Raw genomic sequence first — 20,436 nt, 5'->3', positions numbered from 1 at the left:
AAAGAAAACTCTTGCCTCTAATAGAATGGTAGGTAAGGATGGAAGGTGATTTTATTACATGTTACATGCAAACTGGCTGAGAAAGAAATTTTCTCATCATACATAGACTTAAATGTTTGCAAAACACTTTTATATACACAATTAAATTTAATCCTAGTAGTTCCGTGTTTTGGTAACAGTGGATTTACATGAATTTTTGTAGAAAAAGTCCTAAAACATAAAACTCGTGGTTTATATCAACCAGGTGAAATTTCTGTAGCCTTTGTATATTTGGTGGCGCATTTGACTTGTTTTTAACAGATCAAAAAGTGTTAACATGCAATATACCGAAAAATATTCTTGCAGTGTTTTGATTAATAGTTACAATTATTGACAGATAAACTTATGTTGAAATTGGTAATTGCGATATTACCCAATCTGTTGCTAACTTGAAGCTATATGTTTTATGTGTATTGAATTTCACTACATGCCTCTTGTTCTCTCCTGAAACTGAATAATGAAATTAAGCATCTCTCAATAATGAGAGCAGACACCATATTGACTAATTTCTAACTGCTCAGTTCTATCTTTGAATTTTCTTTCTTTTGGATACAACTCAGTCTCTAAACAGTTCTTTCTGCATTTTAATTTCTAGCACCAGAAACTGTATTATAAGGCCACTGAGTACACTGGCAGAGTGAGAGCTGAAATTGAGGCCACCTCACAGGACCCTCCAATCTTTATTTGAAAAGGCCATTTTGCAGGACCAGATTGATGGTTAAGTGACAGCCACTAAGAGCAAATCGGGGACACTCATATCTGCAATTCTCATTCCAAGAACCCAGAGTCAATGCATAAAATCAGTCCTTTGTGTTTTTGAGTTCTTGGTTGCAGGGCGAATATTTATGACTCCAGAAATATATGCAGCACTCATTCATTTACTCATTTGCACATTCACTATTATTTATTTAATGCCTATGATGTTCCAGGCACTATGCTAGCTACAGGGCATACAGAAGTGAACAAAACAGCTGTGGTCTTCGCCTTCATAGCGAATACAGCAGAAAGGAGAAGACAGTCCCACGTTATTCTGCTTATAAGCAAACTTTCATCTAGATGGAGTGAGTTGGTTTCTTTCCCTCTTTATTCTCTTTCTTTCTATGTTTTCCTTCCTCTTTCTTTTCCTCTCATCTCCTCCTCCCTTCCTTTCTATCGCTTTCCCTTGGGGTTCTGAAAATTATTCTCACTTTAATCAGATTCGATGTCACTCAGTTTATTAGATAATGTTAATTTGGGAATGTGAGATAACAAGGTCCCGGGGACCAGCCATGTTACTTCCTGGGTCACAGTCCTTTTGTGATGAGTTTTAGTTTTCCCGGCAGTATTAAACATCCCCAGGAGGAATGTTAACTTAGGAATAACTTTTGTTAGTTCCCATTCTCCTTTCTTTACTTATTTTTAACAAAGGAGGAATAGAAAGAGAGGCCAGTATCTATTCCACTGAATAACTACCATTTATTGAACTCCTACTGTGTGCCAGGTATTTCCTGTAGATAATCTCTAATTTCTCACAGGAAACTTTTGAGACAGCACTGTTATCCTCTTCCTATACATGAAAAAATTGAAGGTGAGTGAGGTTTGATAACTTGTCTAGAGTCACACAGCTTGTATGCGAAAGACCTGGGGTTTGAGCTCACGACCATGAGAGTACCAAGCCCTTGTTGCCCTCACCAGTTCCTACTGCTTCTAGAGCCTTCAGTTGCCGTTGGGTCCACAGCCTGATATTTATTTGGACTCTTCCCGTTTTCTTTAAGTAAGGATATAGACAGAGGATGCCTCTCCTTCTACCCTGTCGACAAGACTGAGTTAACTTTGTTTTTTGTATTAGGTCACCAGATTACCAGCTGGTGATTTTGATTTTGGTTTAATCCTACAAAGAGCTGCAGCTTTCAACTGGTTCTAATCATGGTACAATGTCTTTCAACCTATGAAAATAAATGAAAATTTTATTTCCTCTCTTTCTGGGATAATGAGAAAGTTGACCCCATTATTAAAGCGCATTAGGAACATGGGGTCTCTATAGATTCTATTTCACATAGCATTAGCAGCCACTTTTTGCAGGTGGAAAAAAAACTAAGTACAAAGGCATAACCAAATTAATTTTACATCACTGGAATTAGAGATTAGCTGCGAGTCTAATAAAGATTGCTTTGCTGGGGTTATCGCATGAAGATGATATTATTTTTAACAAAAGGAGTGTGTTGGTTGTGCTGATTGATGCTTTTTTAAGTTTTACCACCATTTAGCATTTCTTAGAAGGTGGTCAGACGGCATTTGTAAATAAATATCACTGGCTGCTCATTTTACTTTATTTTAGGAACATTCTTTGCTTACCACAAAAATGAAGCTTTTAACTTGACTTTGAAGTCTGCTCAGCTAGAAAACTGTATTTGTAGCTGAATAAAAGCTTTTAACTCTTGATATGTTGCCTTTGGTTGCTTTTATGCCTGTTTGCAGTGACTTCCCATAAGATCCATGCATAGCAAACCCTAGTGTCAGTAGAAAAGGTTTTTAGGAGTTAGAATTAATGGTGGGGGTTGAAGTGAGACACAGTGCTCATTTGCCTCAAGGTGTGCCTGGAAGCTCGAGGTGATATGCCTGAAACTGCTTACGGTCACAATTACTAACAACAGTGCCTCCGAAGGGGCACACTGGAAGGAATCTACTGAAGAGCGGCACACACTTTTAATATACTTGGAATATATGAAATATTCATTTATTCAGTCATTCATTATTTCAACAATGGTTTATTGAATGCTTATTATGTACTGGGCACTAGCATATATAGAGACGAAACAGAAGGGAACAAAACAGTCATGATTCTTGCCTTTGTGGAGCTTACAGTGTAGTGAAGAAGACAGAAATTTAAAAAGGAAAAAGGACAAAATAATATAGACTTGCACATTATAATAAGAATTCTGAAGGAAAAGTATAGAGTTCTGAGAAAGGAAACCGTAGGGTGGCCAGGAAGGATTCTGCGCAGAGGTGTCATTTAGGGGGAATCCTGTAGGTTGAGTAAGTGTTGGTCGGATGAGAAGTGGGGAGAACATTGGAAGTGGAGGCAGCAAATGCAAAGAACTGAAAGAGGCCAATATGGCGCAGTGGGTGAGGGTGAAAGGGATGCTAAGATGAGGCATGGAGGCATGTAGATTTTGATAAGGATTTTGGATTTTTTCCCCAAGCACATTGAGAAGTTGTTAAATAGGCAGTGACATAATCTGATTGATGCTTTAAGATTATCACTGTCTGCCAAGTGGGTTTGGATAATGATTTGGAGGGGGCAAGAAAAGAAGCAGGGAGACTGGTTATAAATCTATGGTAGCAATCCAGGTGAGAGATGGCAGTAGCCCAGAGCGGCAATGAAAGAGAGAGAAAACAGTGGATGATCTCTGGAAATGTTGGGGAGTAGAATCAATGGACTGGCAATGAATTGGGTATGAGGCTGGTAGGAGACAAACTGAACTCTCTCACTTTCAGATATCTGGAAGAAGAGTGGATTGGGAGCAGATAATTAAGAACTTCAGTTTTATTTTAGTTTTTTCGTAGATACTCTTTTCAGATAAAGGATGTTACTTTCTATTTCCAGTTTGCTACAAGTTTTTTTTTAATCCTCTATACTGAATTCTATGAACTACTTTTTCTGCATCTATTGAGATGATCATAGGATTTATCTCCTTTGTTTTATTAATGGAGCAGATTGTATTGAATGACTTTTGAATGTTAAACCAACCTTGTAATTTTTGCATTTCCAGCTTGGTTGGGATGTATAATCTTTTTCATACATTGCTGGATTTGATTTGCTAGAATTTGCTTAGAATTTTTTAAAAAAAATAAAGGTCGTGAGAGAGATGGGCCTTGAATGTTCCTTTCTTGTAATGTCCTTGTCCAGTTTTTGTATCAAGATTATGCTGGCCTTAAAAAGTGAATTGGAGAGTGATCTTTCCTTTCCTCTTCTCTGGAAGAGAATGTGGAAAAATTGGCATTGTTTCTTCTTGAAATATTTTGTAGAATTCACAGTGAGGTCAATTAGGCCTATAGTTGTCTTTGTGGGAAGGTTTTTAAACAGTGAATTAATTTTTAAATTAATTTTAGTTTTGCTGGGTTGTGTGTGTGTTTTATGGAATATATTTAATTCTTCTAAATTTTCAAATGTAGTATATGTTGTTATTTTAAATAATATCTTCTTATTATCCTTTCAATGTTTGTAGGATGTATAGTGATATCCTCTTTTCCATTCCTGACATTATTTGTGCCTTTTTTTGAAGAAGTTTATTACTACATTAGTCTTTTCAACAAACCTACTGTTTTCTTTGATGTTCTCCTCTATTATATGTCTATTTTCTTTTTCATTAGTGTATGTTTTTATCTTTATTATTTCCTTCTTTCTTGTTTCTTTGGGCTGAATTTTCTGTTCTTTTTCTAACTTCTTGAAGTGGATACTTTGTGTATTTCAGTGATTTTTAGCCTTCCTTCTTTTCTGTTAGAGGCCTTTAGGGTGATAAATTTCCATATAAACGTGGTTTGAATATGTATTTTTAAAAAAATCATTGGCTTAATATTGGTTATATAATTTCCTTTGTGATTTCTTCTTTGGCCCATAGATATTTAGAAGTTTACTTTTTAATTTTCAAATATAGGGATTTTCTACTTATTCAGCTTAATTCCACTGAAGCCAAAGAACATACTCTGATATGATTTTGATTTTTTGAAATCAAAAAATTTGCTTTATGGCTCTGAATATGGCAATTTTTGTAAATGTTCTGTGTGTTCTTGAAAGGAACATACATTCCGTAGTCATTAGGCACAGTGTTCTATGCATATATGTGTCCATCAGGAAAAGTTTGTTGATTACGTTGTTTAGGTTTTCTGTGTCCTTACTGGATTTGTGACTGCTTGTTCTAGTAATGAGATAGGTTTGTTAAAATCTTCCACTGTAATTATGGATTTGTACATTTCTCTTTCTGTATTTTCTGCTTTATATGTTTTGAAGCTATGTTATAAGGTATGAGCAAATGTAGGATTATTATATCTTCCTGGTGTAGTGGCCTTTTTGTTATTATGGAATGTTCTTCTTTAACTCTCATAATGTTTCTTCTAAAGTCTTAGTTATCTGATAGTCATACAGCCACCATTTCTTCCTCTTGGTTAGTGATTTCACAGTATATCTGTTTCTATCCTCTTGCCTTTGAGCTTTCTGTATTTTATTTAACTGCATCTCTTAAAGCAATGTATAGTTTTTTTAAATTCATCCTGAGAATCTTTATCTTTCAATTGAAATATTTAGTTCATTTACATTGAAGGTAATTACTAATATATTCGGGCCTAAATCAACCATCCTACTATTTGCTTTTTATTTGTCCCACCTTTTCTATATTCTTTTTTATCTCTCTTTTGTCTTTGGATTATTTTCTATCATCCTGAGTTAGACATTATTTTACTCCTCTTCTATTGGTTATCCTAGAGCTTATGTTATACATCCTTGACTTATCAAAGTCTAATATAAACGAGCACTTTTTCCTCATACCAAATAACGCAAAAATCTTAGACTAGTGCTTCTCAAAGTGTGGTTCTTGGAGCAGGAGTGGTCTGTGATCTATGATGGTTGATTTCATGTGTCAGCCTGTCTGGACCACGGTTCCTAGCTATTTGGTCAAACACCAATCTAGATGTTGCTGTAAGGCTATTTTTAATATGAGATTAACTTTTAAATCAGTAGACTTTGAGTAGAGCAGATTATCTTCCACAATGTGGGTGGTCCTTATCTAATCGGTTGAAAGTCTTAAGGGAAGAAGACTGGAGTCCTCTGGGGAAGAGAGAATTCTGCCTCCAGACAGCCTTTGAATTTGAGTGGCAACATTAACTCATCCCTGGGTCCAAAGCCAACCAGCCTGCTATGCATATTTCTGACTTGCTAGCCTCCACAATCATGTGAGTCAATTCCTTAAAATAAATCTCTCCCTCTCTCTCCACATCCTATTGATTCTGTTTCTCTGGAAAATCCCAACTAATACAGGGTCCCTAACTAAAGCCTGGGGAGTTGATGAGGGTTCCCTTCCTTGGCAGGCCCTTGTTTTTTTGTCCCCCTGCTTTATAAGTTTGTAGAAAGCTCTGCTCACTTTCTCTGCATCTCAGCCATCTCTACATGAATTTGAAGATCTCCCTAGGGAAAAAATTGTCCCAAACGCTGGGCTCATTTCTCTGGGTTTCCTTCTTTACTTGGGTCTTGGCCTCATAATTATTCATTGCTGTGTTAGTTCTCTGATGCCCTCCAACAGATTTAGAACTATTTTCCCAGCTTTTCTAGTTGTTCTCAGTGGGAGAGTTGGTCTGATTTATCTTTGTCCACCATCACCAGAAGTGATTCTCCTACAAGAGGTGGCTGTTTGTCCTTCTTGATCAAAATCTGTGCAGGAAATCTCCGATGTTTTTTGGATCAAGACTTCAATTTTGCTTTTGTTAAATTTGAAGAGCTTTTGAGACATCCAAGGTGAGATAACACTAAAGTTGTTGGATAAACAACTCTAGAACTTGGAAGAGAGATCCCTGTGGAGAAAATTTTGGTATCAGCAGTATACAGATAGCATGTCAAATGCTGAAAGAATGAGATCACCTAGGAGAAAGTCTAGACAGAGGAAAGCATGGGGACCGGGAATACACTTTCAGGAACTCCAAAATGTGGCGGTTAATTAGAAGGGGAAGTAGGAGTGAAGCCCTGGCAAGAGGTTGCCTGAGGAGTAGGAGAAAACCCATAGTGTCATAGAAGCAGAGAAAAAAGAGGGTTTAAAGAAGTGGAGAATGATCAAATATGATTTATCTGATGAAAAGTCTGACAAAATAAGGCCCAAAAGTGTATCTGAGTATTTGAGCCTCACAGATATCCTACAGACACTTGATAAATGACCATCCTTGTGAAGTAGTGTGGGTAGACAGCCTCAGGAAGAGTGATTCAGGGCTGGGGGAGGCCTGCCCAGCACGGTCACCCTCGTGGCTTTCAATCTCTAATCTCATAATGTGCTCTGTGCTATCTCAACCTGGAAGACTTATTGGAAACCTGTGCTCTGTCCTTTTGGCAAATAACTTGGGTAATACCTGTCAAGAGCAAAGAAGGATAGTGATGTTCCTACTTCTTCTTAATACTTACCAGCTCTTCAGGGAGCAAACCTGTCGTTCTTGTTCTAAACCTGGACACAGCTGCACCTCCCGAGGTGAGCTTTCATTGCTCGCCCCCACAGAACTTTCTCTAATGCTGGATGTCTCACCAGAACCAAGAGGCAGAGGAAACGCTGACTTCTCATCCTAGAGATGTGTGCTTTTTCACAGCAAGATTTTTCTAGCTTGAGCTCTCAGGGTAGCTTTCTTTAGTCTTTGGTCCAGAGGAAAATTTAGGAGAAAGGAGAACTTCTTACTTCTATTTGCCAATATTGCAGAAAAATCCAGTGACTGATTTTGAAATCGTCGGATTTCAATCGAGAGATTGAAAAAAGTGACAGTTATATACAATATAAACCTCTTTATGGTCTCCTTATTTTGCCATAAAATGTTAAAGATTGGTTGTTCCCTGTGGAAGTGCTTGGCAATATGTTTGTATATTTATGGTGAGTTTGACTATTGATGCAGTGATGGTATCTAGATCATAGTGAAAGGGCATCTGCATAACAAGGAAAACAGTGACCCCAAAGCCCATTACCCCTGTGGGATATGTGTGGAGCAAGACATAGGCCCTCGCTCTAAGCCTATTGACTTGGAACCATGTGCAAAACGAATTTGGTTGTTTCTTTAATTTATCTGATTCACACCTGATGAAGCAAGCAGAGCTTGTGAGTCAGGCACGAAATTATAGCAAACTGGTTCACTCAGAGAGAGAATGCTTCAGAGAGAAGCCATTCTGCTGCTTTGGGCAAAAGCTGTTTAGATACAGTTTAAGTCTCCATTAAATGCAGTCTTTAATCAATGCAATCCTGGCCAACCTGTCGAACCCTACTCATTTGGAGGATCTTGATGGCTATTAAAGAGCATGATGTATGATAATATCTCTGAGTTGGATTAAATAATTTGCTGAGTGATTGGTGAGATGACACAACCTGAAATGTTTTAATTCTGTGTAATTGAGTCTCTTAATCTTTCTAATTTTAATCCCTAAATGTAATATGGGAATAACTTATCCAGCCTACATCACAAGGTTGTGAAGTTCAAACGGGATAATGTGTGGAAAGCTCTAGATAAAGATAGGACTTTGTGTACTGTAATGTAATGTAATCACCACGTGACTGTGGCTTTACCTCCTATCAGTCATTGAGTGTTGGGAAGGCTCTTTGTGGTACCACAACACTGCCCCAGTTTATCAGCATTCACCACTCATAACCACCCAGGACTACCACAAATCCTTGGGAGATTTTAAAAAAGACTAGCATGAGCACTGAGGAAATTAGCCAACAGCTTAAACTGGAAAGGTCATAGACAATGTCCTGTGGTTGGTCATTTTATCAGCCCAGAAGGAAAAGTGCATTTGTCCTTGGTTGGTGATGGCCATAATAGACAACTTTGCCAGCATGAAAGCCATGAAGCATAGGAGAGAGAGAGCTGGAAAAGGTTGGAGTATTAGTTGGGGTTGTCCAGAGAAACAAAATCAATAGGATATATACATATATCCTCATATAGATAGACAGATAGATAGATAGATTTACTTATTATAGGAATTGGCTTACATGATTATGGGGGTCCAGAGCTCCCATGATCTGCCATCTGCGAGCTGGAGAACTAAGATAGCTGGGATGTAATTCAGTCTGAGTCCGAAGGCCTGAGAACCAGGGCAGCCAATGGTTTAAGTCCTGGTTGGAGTCTGAAGGCCCAAGAACCATAAGCACCACTGTCCAACATCAGGAGAAGATGGATGTCCCAGCTCAACCAGAGAGCAAATTTACTCTTCCTCTCTCTTTTGGTTCTATCCAGACCCTCAATAGTTTGGATGATGCCCATCTGCGTTGGTGAGAGCAATCCACTTTACTCAGCCTATCTATTCAAACACTAATCTCATCCTCACAGAGACACCCAGGAATAATGTTTTACTAGCTATCTGGGCATCTCCTAGCCCAGTTAAGTTGAACACAAAATTAACCATCATAATTGGAGAAGAGATAAAGAAAAAGAAAAATAAAGAGCAGATTGTTCAGGGGAGGATAGCATAATGCAGTAGCAATGATTGAAAGTGATAATGAGGGCAATAATAAGAAGCCCTGGATGAATGGAGAAAGAAATTGTCAAGTTTTTAGATTTGGAAGGGCTCAGAGATCATTCAGTCCAGGAATGGCAAATACACAGGTCATTTGGGGCAAATTTCCCATCTTGTGGCCACGGCAGAGATTGCTCATCAATCATTGTATTCTTTCTACTCAGCTGAAACATCTGAGTGGCAAGGCAAAGAGTGATCTCAAAGCTGAAGTACTTGCTCTGTGGGAATGTGAAGAGTCTCACCTAGAGCTGGTTGGAACAGTGTGCAAAAGGGACGGATATAGCTCATGAAGTCATCTGATTCTCCCCTGATGAGACGAGCAGAATCAGCAAGTCAGGCTAAGAGTCGCACGGATGTGGTCCACGTAGAGTGGTCAAGGCAGTACTCTAGGTTGCTGCCACAAATCAGTTAGAACCGGGACAGGAGATGATATCTATTTGCCAACTACGATTTTATTCAACCTCTTCCTAGGACAATCAGGAAACTGTGGCATAGGGATATGAAATAACTTGTTCAAGTTCACAGAAATAGTCAACCAGGATTAAAACCCACTTTTCTTTCTCCGTTTGGAAACTCAAGACCCACTTAGTTTGGAGCTATTTTACTGAAGACTGATTCCTGGAATGGTTGGGCAAAGCAGAGAAAGGAACATTTTTAGATATTAGAGTTTAAGCCAATGGATTTTGAGCCAGGGCTTTGAAGTTTAGCGTATTCATTTGCTGGGTCTGCTGTGACAAAGAACCACAGACCGGGTGGCTTAAACAACAAATTTATTGTCTCACAGTTCTGGAGGCTAGAAACCTGAGATCAAGATGTCAGCAGGGTTGGTTTCTTCTGAGGGCTGTGAGAGAGAATCTCTTCCACGCCTCTCCCCTAGCTTCTGGTGGTTTGGTGGCAATATTTGGCGTTCCTAGGCTTATAGACACATCACCCTGATCTCTGCCTTCATGTGGCATTCTTCCTGTGTGCATGTGTGTGTCCAAATTTCCCAATTACAATACTATTATATTGGATTAGAGTCTACCCCAGTGACTTCATTTTAACTTGATCATCCACGAAGACTCTCTTTCAAAATATGGTCACATTCTGAAGTGCTAGAGGTTAGGAATTCAACATATGAATTTTGGGGCACAATTTAACCCATATTGGTGAGGTTCAGTTTTTTCTAAGTGTTGGGTTTCTTGCTATGGGAGCCAGCTGGAATCTAGTCTAACAGGTTTCTTAATGAAGTCATGTTTAACATTAGGGTTGAGTCTTCAAGAAGTTGCCAACCAGAGACCATGCAGATGAGTTCATAAACCATTACGAATTCTATGTTACTGTATAATGAGGATGTTCAAGGTGCATATTACTGTGGTTAAGAAGGAGAGGGAGTGGCCTGGTGGAGGTGATACCCTGCGGCAGACAATGATTCCTGTGAAACTTCAGAGTGAGGTTGTGCTATTCTGCTGCTCGTTAGAGGAAGGGACCCAGAACAACCACAGCTCAGGCAGCTGGCAGGTACTTTTGGACGAGGGTCCTCTGAAGATAAAGATATGAATCAGGAAAGGCCGGGAAACCACTATATTCTCTGCCACTGGACAGAGCACAGAGGCGTGTGAAGTGGGCAAAGTTTCACTGCCGCCTGTGAGCCCTGTTCCCCAAGAAACGTAGTGGAATTTGTCTTTGGTGAGAGTTCTGTATTTCCCTTGTTTCCTTCCCTGTTGCCTGGTTCTATGGTGACACCTCCTTTCCAATTCCCTCAACACTCAGGCCCATAGTCTATCCCTCTTTGGCCTGTTGAAAGCGATTCCTAAGATGGGATCTAAAATATATTAATTCATATTTAGGTGTGAATGACTGATAAGAATTTAAAGTGGGATCTGTCTTGAATGATTTGTAAGTAATTGTCAAGGCCTTAAATTAGAGAAATGTCACTCTAAAACTGGGAGTATGGAATCATCCAGTTTTAAACTCACTCTTTCATTAGCTAATCAGCCCCTAAATTAAAATGCCACCATGTTCATTTATCCTCTACAATTGTCAGTGATCTAGAGATTTACTGATTACATTAGCAATTTTTCTTTAATCCCTGGAAGATGCAAAATAGAAAGTTATGAAGATATGAACCTAAGCTTATTTTCTGTGTTTAACTCACCTACCTTTGTGCTGGCAATCTCCATCTGACTTACCCAGAATTTGATGGCACAGGGCTTGCTCTTCAGTCCTTATCACAGCCCCTTTTCTTTCCAGCTGGCTTGGAAGTGTAAAACCCAGTCTTGTTTGTTCCTTGGCAGTCAGAAAGGAACTGCTCTTTCCATCATGGAAATAGTGCCAAATGGTGCAGGATGAGTTTAAGAGAAGGACTTCCCCTACTTCTTTCAAGAATGAAATTCACCAGCCTTTCCTTTCTCTTGTCTATGTTCAGTCTCCATCAGTCTTTTGTCTAACTCAGTCAAAGAGAAGGGATGTAGATATTTCGGCACAGGTACAGGCGTAGGGGTATGGATAGGTGTAGGTGTAGGTGTAGGTGTAGATGAGGGGCCTAGCAGAATCTATGGGAGGAGAGGACGGCCTGGACTGAAGGCTTCTTGGATCCTCACTTAACTTCCTGCAGCCCCTCAGTGGCGCTGGAGCGTGTCTCGGTCAGCTGCCATGGGTTCTCCAGCAAAGAGCCAACCCTCTCACCCCCAGGAGAGTTCAGTACCCTTCAGAGGAGCCAGCAGGATTCCTCCCATGGGGTTAACACAAAACCAGGAAATCCCTGCTTTTGCCCTCTCTCTAACTCCAACAATTGACCTAACGACTTTATAGGACATGATAGCAGGTGGTGGAGATAGGCGGGAGAAACAGCAGATAATAAATAATTCAGTGAGAAATACATTCCAGAGAACCAAGTTGATGTGACTGGAAAAGTCCTTTAATAAATATAACCTGTATGCAAACATTCATTCCCTTGTATTGTTATCACAAATGTTAATTTATTCTGATTTAAAAAATTATTTTCCATGAAAAGAATGACTGGGGGAACCGAAAGTTCTGAGGAGACCAACCCCATAGTTACATCTGAATGGCTTCTCAGAAGCATTTTAAGTTGATCGTCAGCTCACTGAGTTTCTTTGGCCTTGGGATCCAGTGGGAACTATGACATGCTTTGAGGCTTCATTCTTGCAGAGAATGGAGGGATGAAGATTCAAGCATATGTTCTCAGCAGACACCTCTAGGGCGTGGAATTCCTGTTTGGTTGGGTGAATTCTTCCCGGGCATGTTAAAATTGACTTATGGCTTACTCGACTATCTGCCCGCCTGCCTATCCACACTCTTTCTTTCTTTTAGTTTATCACCGCATATTTAATACATATAAAAAAATCCAAACACACCAAAAAAGCCCCACATAAACTCCCCCAACATTCCCCCAAAATTAAAACTTCAAACAGTACCCAAAAAACCCTGAAAAGTAGTCTCCTTTCACCCTTGACATGGTTTCCTGGTTCTGTTCCCTATAGGCAGCCACCACTAGAAGTTTCTTGTGTGTCTTTCCAAAGGTCTACTAAGTAAATATTAATGTGTATGTATTCCTCTCTCTTTCATATATATAATCATACTGTACATGTGGTATTATTCCCTATTATTTTCATTAGACTCTATGTCTTGGCCATTGGTCTATTTATCTATTTACCTATCGTCTATCAATCAGCAATGGGCCTAATTCTTTGTAATGGCTGCATAGTATTCCATTTTATGAATGTACCGTAATTTATTTAGTCAGTTTCCTATTGATGTTCGGGTCATTTTGCCTTTGGCTGAAGTGATTTCTAAGGTAGAGGCAGAGAGCAGGTACAGAAACTCTGGGCTTTGTTTGGGGTGTAGGGCTTGTACCTTCTAGATTGTTGGACACTTGAGGAGCATTTGTGGAGGCTGGGAGGGAAAGGGGAGGCGTTACCTCAGAAGACAGATGTTCGTTGGGGATCTGGGTGAAGTTTTGCTACACGGGATATGATTTCATTTTCTCCTTCACCTCCTGAGGAAATCTTCAGTAAAATTGAAATTACTGGAAAATGCTTTTGGTGTTCATTCATCCATTCAGCAAATATTATTGCATCCCTTCTATGTGCTAGGCACTGCTCTATGTGCTGGGGAGACAGCAGTGAACAAAACTATGTCCCTGCTATTATGGCATTTACACTCAGCGGAGGAAAATAAAATTAAAAACAAATAAGTCTATAACTTTTCTCAAGACAAAGCAAGGCAGGAGCTTGAGAGCGACAGAGGGTGTTAGAATTGTTTTCCTCGGGAGGCCATGCCGTGTGATGCCTCATAGAGAGGTGGGCTCAGGGCGGGCGCTGAGGCTGCTGGGAAGTACCACAGCCTCTGGGTTGCCTGGAGTGCCCGGTGACCTCCCACACCCTTCCATCCACATTCCCATGCGGGCCTGCCTCCGGCTGGGCGTTGCCGGCAGATGCTGCCTCTGTAGCTGGGAATGGAGTGCCATCTTTTCTCAAGGTATATGGTGGAATTTGTGGGGTAGTAAGATGGGAAAAGGGGCAGAGATCTAGAATAAAGGGATGGTGGCCTAGGGGAAAGTGTGGCTATTCTACCAACAGATTAATTCAACATCACTGAATTACCAAAGGGCTTCTCATCATTCACTGTTTAGCAGGGGGCAGGGAAAATTATGCATTATTCAACGTGAGCTGAAATGAAAACGCCACTCTTTGTAAAACGTGCAAGGTTACCTACTATGGTAACTGCTCACAGAGTTTTAATGTGTCTGCAGCACGGCTAATTAATTTGCTCTGAGCCTCGTTGGAATTCCTATTTGAGAAGATTGCCTAGGTAGCTGAATGCACCACAGAGAGCAAGAACATCAGAAATGCCTTTTGGGGCTGCTGTAGCAATCTGAGCCTTTCTCAGGGCTTTCTCAGCCACTGCCAGCAAGGACTGTCCCATGTCCCTATCTAATCCCTCTCAGACTCATAGGTCGGGCAGGATTTTCCAAAAGTTGCATAGCCCATAGTGTCATATGTGTCCTGGATTAGAATCCAGGCTCTGAAGTCAGACCAGCCAGGGATTTCATATTTACTGGCAGCCACTTACTGTGTGGCCTCAGGCATTTTACGTCACTATGTCCTCATCTGTGAAGTGAGAATAATTTTAGTACCCAGCTCAGAGAGATGCTGTAAAGATTACAATGGATGTGTTTGTAAAGCACCTGGCCTATCATAAACTCTCACCAAATAGAGCTGTTTTCTCCTTATTATTCTCCTCCTTTATCATCTCCATTGTCATCATCGTCACCATGATCACCATCATCATTTTTTTCCTTTCTGCCTGTGTGTCTAATTTGTGTGTTGGGATTTGAAGTATTATGTCCATACTGGGAAAACTATAAAGGGCAGTGTTGGCACAACTGAAACCATCTTCTAAGGCCTCCAAGAAATTGGATGACTTGTGCCCTGGTCCAGGCTTTGCTGCTGCCACATGATTTGGGCCAATCCCTTCATCTCTCTGGGCTCTAGTCTCCTTTTTGGGAGGACGGAGAGATCAAAATTAATGATCTCTTAGGTCCTGTCCAGCTCTGAGGGGAGCAGTGTCTAACGGACCACATCTAGGTAAGTTAGGGTCTGTTTGGCAGCAAGTAGCAAATGAACCAATTAACAGTGGCTTAAACAAATAGCATAGACTTAAAAAAAATCCGAACAAATTTTAGCAAGCCAAATCCAGCAATGTGTAAAAAAGATTATATATTACAACCAAGCTGGAGTAGTTTCCTCTTTGCAATCTCTGAATACAGCTCATTCAATAATCCACTTAACATGTGTATAGTTTCCCCCTCAACAACATTGGATGTTTCTTGAGAGCATTAGTGGTATCTTATATATCTTTGTACCTCCCAGAGGTACAGTGGCTTAGTATTTTGCTAAATAAGTATCTGTTGATTTAAATGAAAAAATCAGAATGAATAAGAATGGAAAATCCTGGGTACCATAATACCATGAACTTTACTGCCAGGGATGTCTTGGGTCTGTCAACACCTTGTAAATTAGTAAATTGTTGAGACTTCTGTTCTTAGTATAACGGTTTGCATATATAATTCCTCAGGAGCTCTTAACACATCACAAGAATATTGTTAAACAACAACCAACCTTATGAACAAAAGAGATGTCACAAACATTATTTATTGCTTTGCCAGTCTTAATAAAGACCTAATGTGCTAATAGCTTCTCACGGAGACAGCTGCCATCAGTTAAGTAAAAACATCATTAATTTGCAATCACAAGTATCAATAGAAGCAGAAGCTACTAGTTTTCTGATTGCTGACAGGCATTAACTGGTTTATGGGCATCCGTTCCAATAGCTTCCTGTTGTATTGTGTTATTTTATGACTGACTATTAAATACATCCACATCTACACACATTTCTTGAATGTTATAGCTGAGAGGCACTTTAAGAATGTCTCATGCAATATTTTTCAAACCGTGGCCCTCTTAGATCCCTTAGAGGCTTCTGGAAATCTCTTAAGGGACTTTCTGGGTGTTGGAAGGTCACGGACAGTGTACAGTTCTATGATCGAAGCAGGGTGCTTTGACATGGCTGTCTTGATGCAAGGTTCATCTTGGCTCAATCATTTTGATGCAGATATTGTGTCATGGCCCAGCTGCACAAAATGATCCTGGAAAATCATAAAATCATCGGTCCTTATTTAATGACGCGTGCAATAGCTGCCCTTGATCCTCACTCTGCCCCGACCCTACTCCTGTGATGGTGATTTTCATTTTCCATTTTACTCACTTATCTTGTGTTTGAATTTTTATGCGTATTTATTACTTTTACTCTGAAAAAACATTAGAGATATTTCTTAGAAGTCTGATTAACCTGGGATAGGTTCTTAGGAGTATCAGGCTCATCTCCCCAAACCAGCATTACATAGGAATATTATGAAATGAAAACGCATGTTACCAAAAGTTCTGGGAGATCTGCTAGAAATACGATTGGCAATTTCCTGTGCAGTCTGGAGCTGAGAATAAGGGGCTAAATATTCATACACAGAGTGTCTTTCACTCTGGCGGATGAACGAGAGGATTTGAGACCTGGACCAGCCAAGGTGTGAGTGAATTCTTAGAGAATTCCTGGGCTTTGCCTTGTTTCTGAACCTCATCCATCCTCACCACATCCTTTAACTTGACCTCACCCCTACTTCTTCACCCGGGAATGGTGTTGGCAGCCTAGTAAAGCTCAGGTACGGGGTGGGCTTATTGGTTTTTCACATTACTTGGTGTGTTGGTTTCCTGTGGCTGCTGTAACAGATTACTACACACTGGCAGCTTACAACAACAGAAATTCCTTCTGGAGCCCGTAAATACAGAGTCAGGGTGTCAGCAGGGCTGTGCCTCCTCTGAGGGCTCTAGGGGTGAGTCTTTTCTCGTCTCTTCCAGCTTCTGGTGGCTCCAGGGGTTCTTTGGCATGTGGCTACAGAACTCCAACCTCTGCCTCCATTTCCAATGGTTTCTCCTCTGTGTCTGTGTCTCCTCGTCTGTCTCTTATAAGGATACTTGTCATTGGATTTAGGGCCCATCCAGATAATCCAGAATCATCTCCTCATCTCAAAGGCCTTAACTTAATTATATCTGCAAAAACCCTCTTCAAAATAAGGTAATATTTAATCTTTTACCAGGTAATTATGAACTCTAAGCTGAAAGGGACTTAGTCCTCCATTATAACCTGCAGCTACTTAAGGAGCTATTGGGAACACATATAAAAATTATAATTTAAAGTTTCGGAAAGGGAAGTAAAGAGGCAGCTAGGAATAATCGAATCAGTTTAAAGCCAAGTTGGCAGATTCACAAGCTTAAAGAGGCCAGGGATGTAATATAAACAAATAAAGCGGGGTAAGAGTGAGAAAAATAGGAGCCGACATGTAATGGAAAGTGGTAATTGATGTAATGGTTGGGGAGCAATGATAGGGAGTGGGGGAGGGGGGAGTGGACTGGGGACTGAGGAGCAGTATTGGGTTCAGTCTAAGGAAAACTGCCTCTCTTCACTTGCCTGCTGATGGTTGCCATTGAGATGCAAGCCCAGCAGGCTAGATCTTCCAAGAAAGGAATATGGAGTTTTTGTGAAATATTCTTGTATCATTACGTGGTTAGGCTAGTCTATGCTTTGATAACCTAGAGCCCCTAAATCCCAGTGGCTTAACAAAAGTTTTTCCCCCCTCATGTGAAGTTCTCTGCGAGTCTGGGCAACTCTCCAAGGCAGCTTCCCTCTATGTGTCAACCCAGTGAGCCAGGGTCTGCCATCTCAACCATAGGTCTCCATGTTCCCAATGACCGAGTATTATGGGTTGAATTGTATCCCCAAAAAAGATATGTTGAAGGCTTAATCCCCAGTACCTGAGAATGTGACCTTATTTAGAGATAGGGTCCTTACAGAGGTAATCAAGTTAAAATGAGGTCATCATGTGGACCCTGATCCAGTATGACTGACGTCCTTCTAAAAACGGTAAATTTTGGACACAGAGAAAGGCTTGCACACAGGGAAAACACCATGTGAAGATTTGGAGTTATGCTGTCACAGGTCAAGGAGCTACCAGAAGCAAGGAGAAAGGCCTGGACCAGATCCTTCCGTAGCACCTTCAGAGGGAACACAGCCCTGCCAACATCTTGGTCTCAAGCTTCTAGCCTCTGGAGCCGTGAGACAATAATTTCTGTTGTTTAAGCCACTCGGTTTGTGGGACTTCGTTACAGCAGCCCCAGGAACCAAGACATTAAGAAACAGAAAGACCGCGGAGCATACGCAGGAACTTCTCCCTGCGTTAGCCTCAAAGACACGTGTCATTTCTGCTCACAGTCCATTGGCCAGGAGCAGTCATGTGGCCCCGCCTACTGCTATGGGAGTGGGAAGTATGCCCAGAAGAGGATAAGTGGATGTCAGCGAGCACAAGTGACATTTACTCTCTATTCCTGATTTTAGGGGTGTTAGCAACTACACAGTTTGAAAAGAAGAAAATAAGGCTGAGCAAGCCTTCACCCTGAATGAGCCAAACAAGCCCTCCCTTGGTCTGGGTCTCACAGGAGGTTCCAGACTGGGACCTTTCCTGAGGACAAGCCCCGGGCAGTGCTGCTCTGTTCCTGGGGTAAGATTGTGCTTCTGAAGGAGTGTGGAATTTGGCAGGGATGAGCACAGTTGGTCATGGAGCCTTTGGTATCAAGTGGGAGTCTGCGCTTGGGGAAAGGACTGCAGAACATGAGACTTAGGGCGGCATGGGGGTCTTGCAAAGGGGACGATGCACAGACCACTGCCCACTAGCAGTTTGTAGCTAGTGCCGATTTTTTTTTTCTATCCTATGTTCCTGTATCCTCTGTTTCTTCCTCTCTGAACGCTATCCCCAGGAACCAGACCAGTCCCACCTGGTTTACCCGAGTTATAGGTGAAGATGATTTTTGGAAATAACTCTGAGAAGCTGCCTAGCATTCATGGCATTATTGCTGGAAACATACAACCTAAATTTCAAACAACCAGCTTAGAAAATAATTTTTACAAAACAGCTCGTTGGTGAATTTGGGATTGTGTATATGTGTTCATGTACATATTTACAACCTTGATTTATATTCAGCTTAGCAACAGCATTTTAAAATTATTTGTGTGCAATATACTTTACTCATGTGCATATAATTTAAAAATAATATATCTAGATGCTTTCAACTGAAATTCTCTTAGGATATATATCATATTAACTCAGCTTATGGATCGTGCTCAAAATTATTCTTAAAGAACATGCTTGGTTGGTTTCACTGAGCCAAATTTTTTGAATATTCGAAAAGGCAAAAGAAAGAAATGAGACAAATTGTATTGCTCATGTACTGTGGTACAATCTAGAGAAATATAATTGGGCCTCAGGCCAAATTCTGAAGGCAATTGGAGCTGCTGATGTCAATTGGGCATAATTATTCCTCAGCTCTTGTTGACAGAAAGAAAAATTGGTGGTGATCTGCTTCCCAATGCTGGGGCTTCAGAGAGAGTGTGGGCTCCAGATCACGGCAGATGGGTGTGTGCAGAAGCCATCGGTTTGTCATTTGTGGGGAGTAGGGAATCCTCCAGTTTGGCAGCGTCCTTGTGAATCAGTCGCCTTGGGCCATCTGTTCTACGGCTGAAGGCAGCACTATGCACTCGGTAAACGTTTGTGGAATGAATAATGAATCTTTCCCAGAGAACTTCCCTTCAAGTGTGTCTGCCTTTTCATTTCAGCTGACCACAGTATGCCCACTTTTTGGTGACCATGGGACCATACAAGTTCTACACTGAAAAGGCTAAAGCCTTGCCTCTAGATTTATTTATTCAGCAAATATTTATTGAACCCACTAGATGCTAGGGACGGTGCTAAGTCTCAGATGTCTAACTAATGATAGCCCAACCTGGAAAAATGGATTTGTCCTGAAAAAGAGGGAGACGTGGAGCAGACAGGGGAATGGGAGCTAGGGGCCTCCGCACGCAGGGCCATGTGCCCTCGCCCGGCTCTGGAGGATGAGGGATGGGGCTAAAAATTCCAAGCTTCTCCTCATGGTTTGGTCTTTCTGGTGACCAGCCCCAGCCAGAAGCCACCCAAGTTCTCACCCAGAGTTGCCTCATTAGAACAAAAGTGCTCCTAGGGCTCCTCTCACTTAGGAAATTACAAGGGTTTCAGGAGCTCTGTGCCAGGAACCAGGGATAGAGACCAATATATGTATTTTCTGTTATCTCACACTTATATATAAAACATCTTGTTTAATCCTCACAACCACTCTATGAAATAACTATTAGTTATTATTGCCATTTTACAGATGAAGAAACTGAGTCTTAGAGAAATTAAATAACTTAGCCTAGACCGTAAGTGGTGAAGCTGGAATTCAAACTCAGCTATTATTCTGTTTGCTGCCCCATGTTTCCTAGTCCTCTTGCTGTCCTTTCTAGTCTGGATAGGGGTATATGACTACTTCCGGCCTATGAGCCATGAGCAGAAGTGACTTGTATGAATTCTAGGCTGAAGCATGATTTTCCAAAATCTCTTCCTCCCCTGAGATGAGCCCTGAAGCCCCATCTTGAGATGACAGAGTGTCTGTCAGCCTGGGGCCCTGAATGACCAGGAGGAGCAGAACCCTCAGCTGGCCTGTAATAAATATGTAGCGAGAGTGAGCACTAAAATCTTGCAGTTT

This window comes from Equus przewalskii, chromosome 25 (genome assembly GCF_037783145.1).
Source record: "Equus przewalskii isolate Varuska chromosome 25, EquPr2, whole genome shotgun sequence".
NCBI classification, from domain to species: Eukaryota; Metazoa; Chordata; class Mammalia; order Perissodactyla; family Equidae; genus Equus; species Equus przewalskii.
This window is presented reverse-complemented; position numbering follows the sequence as displayed.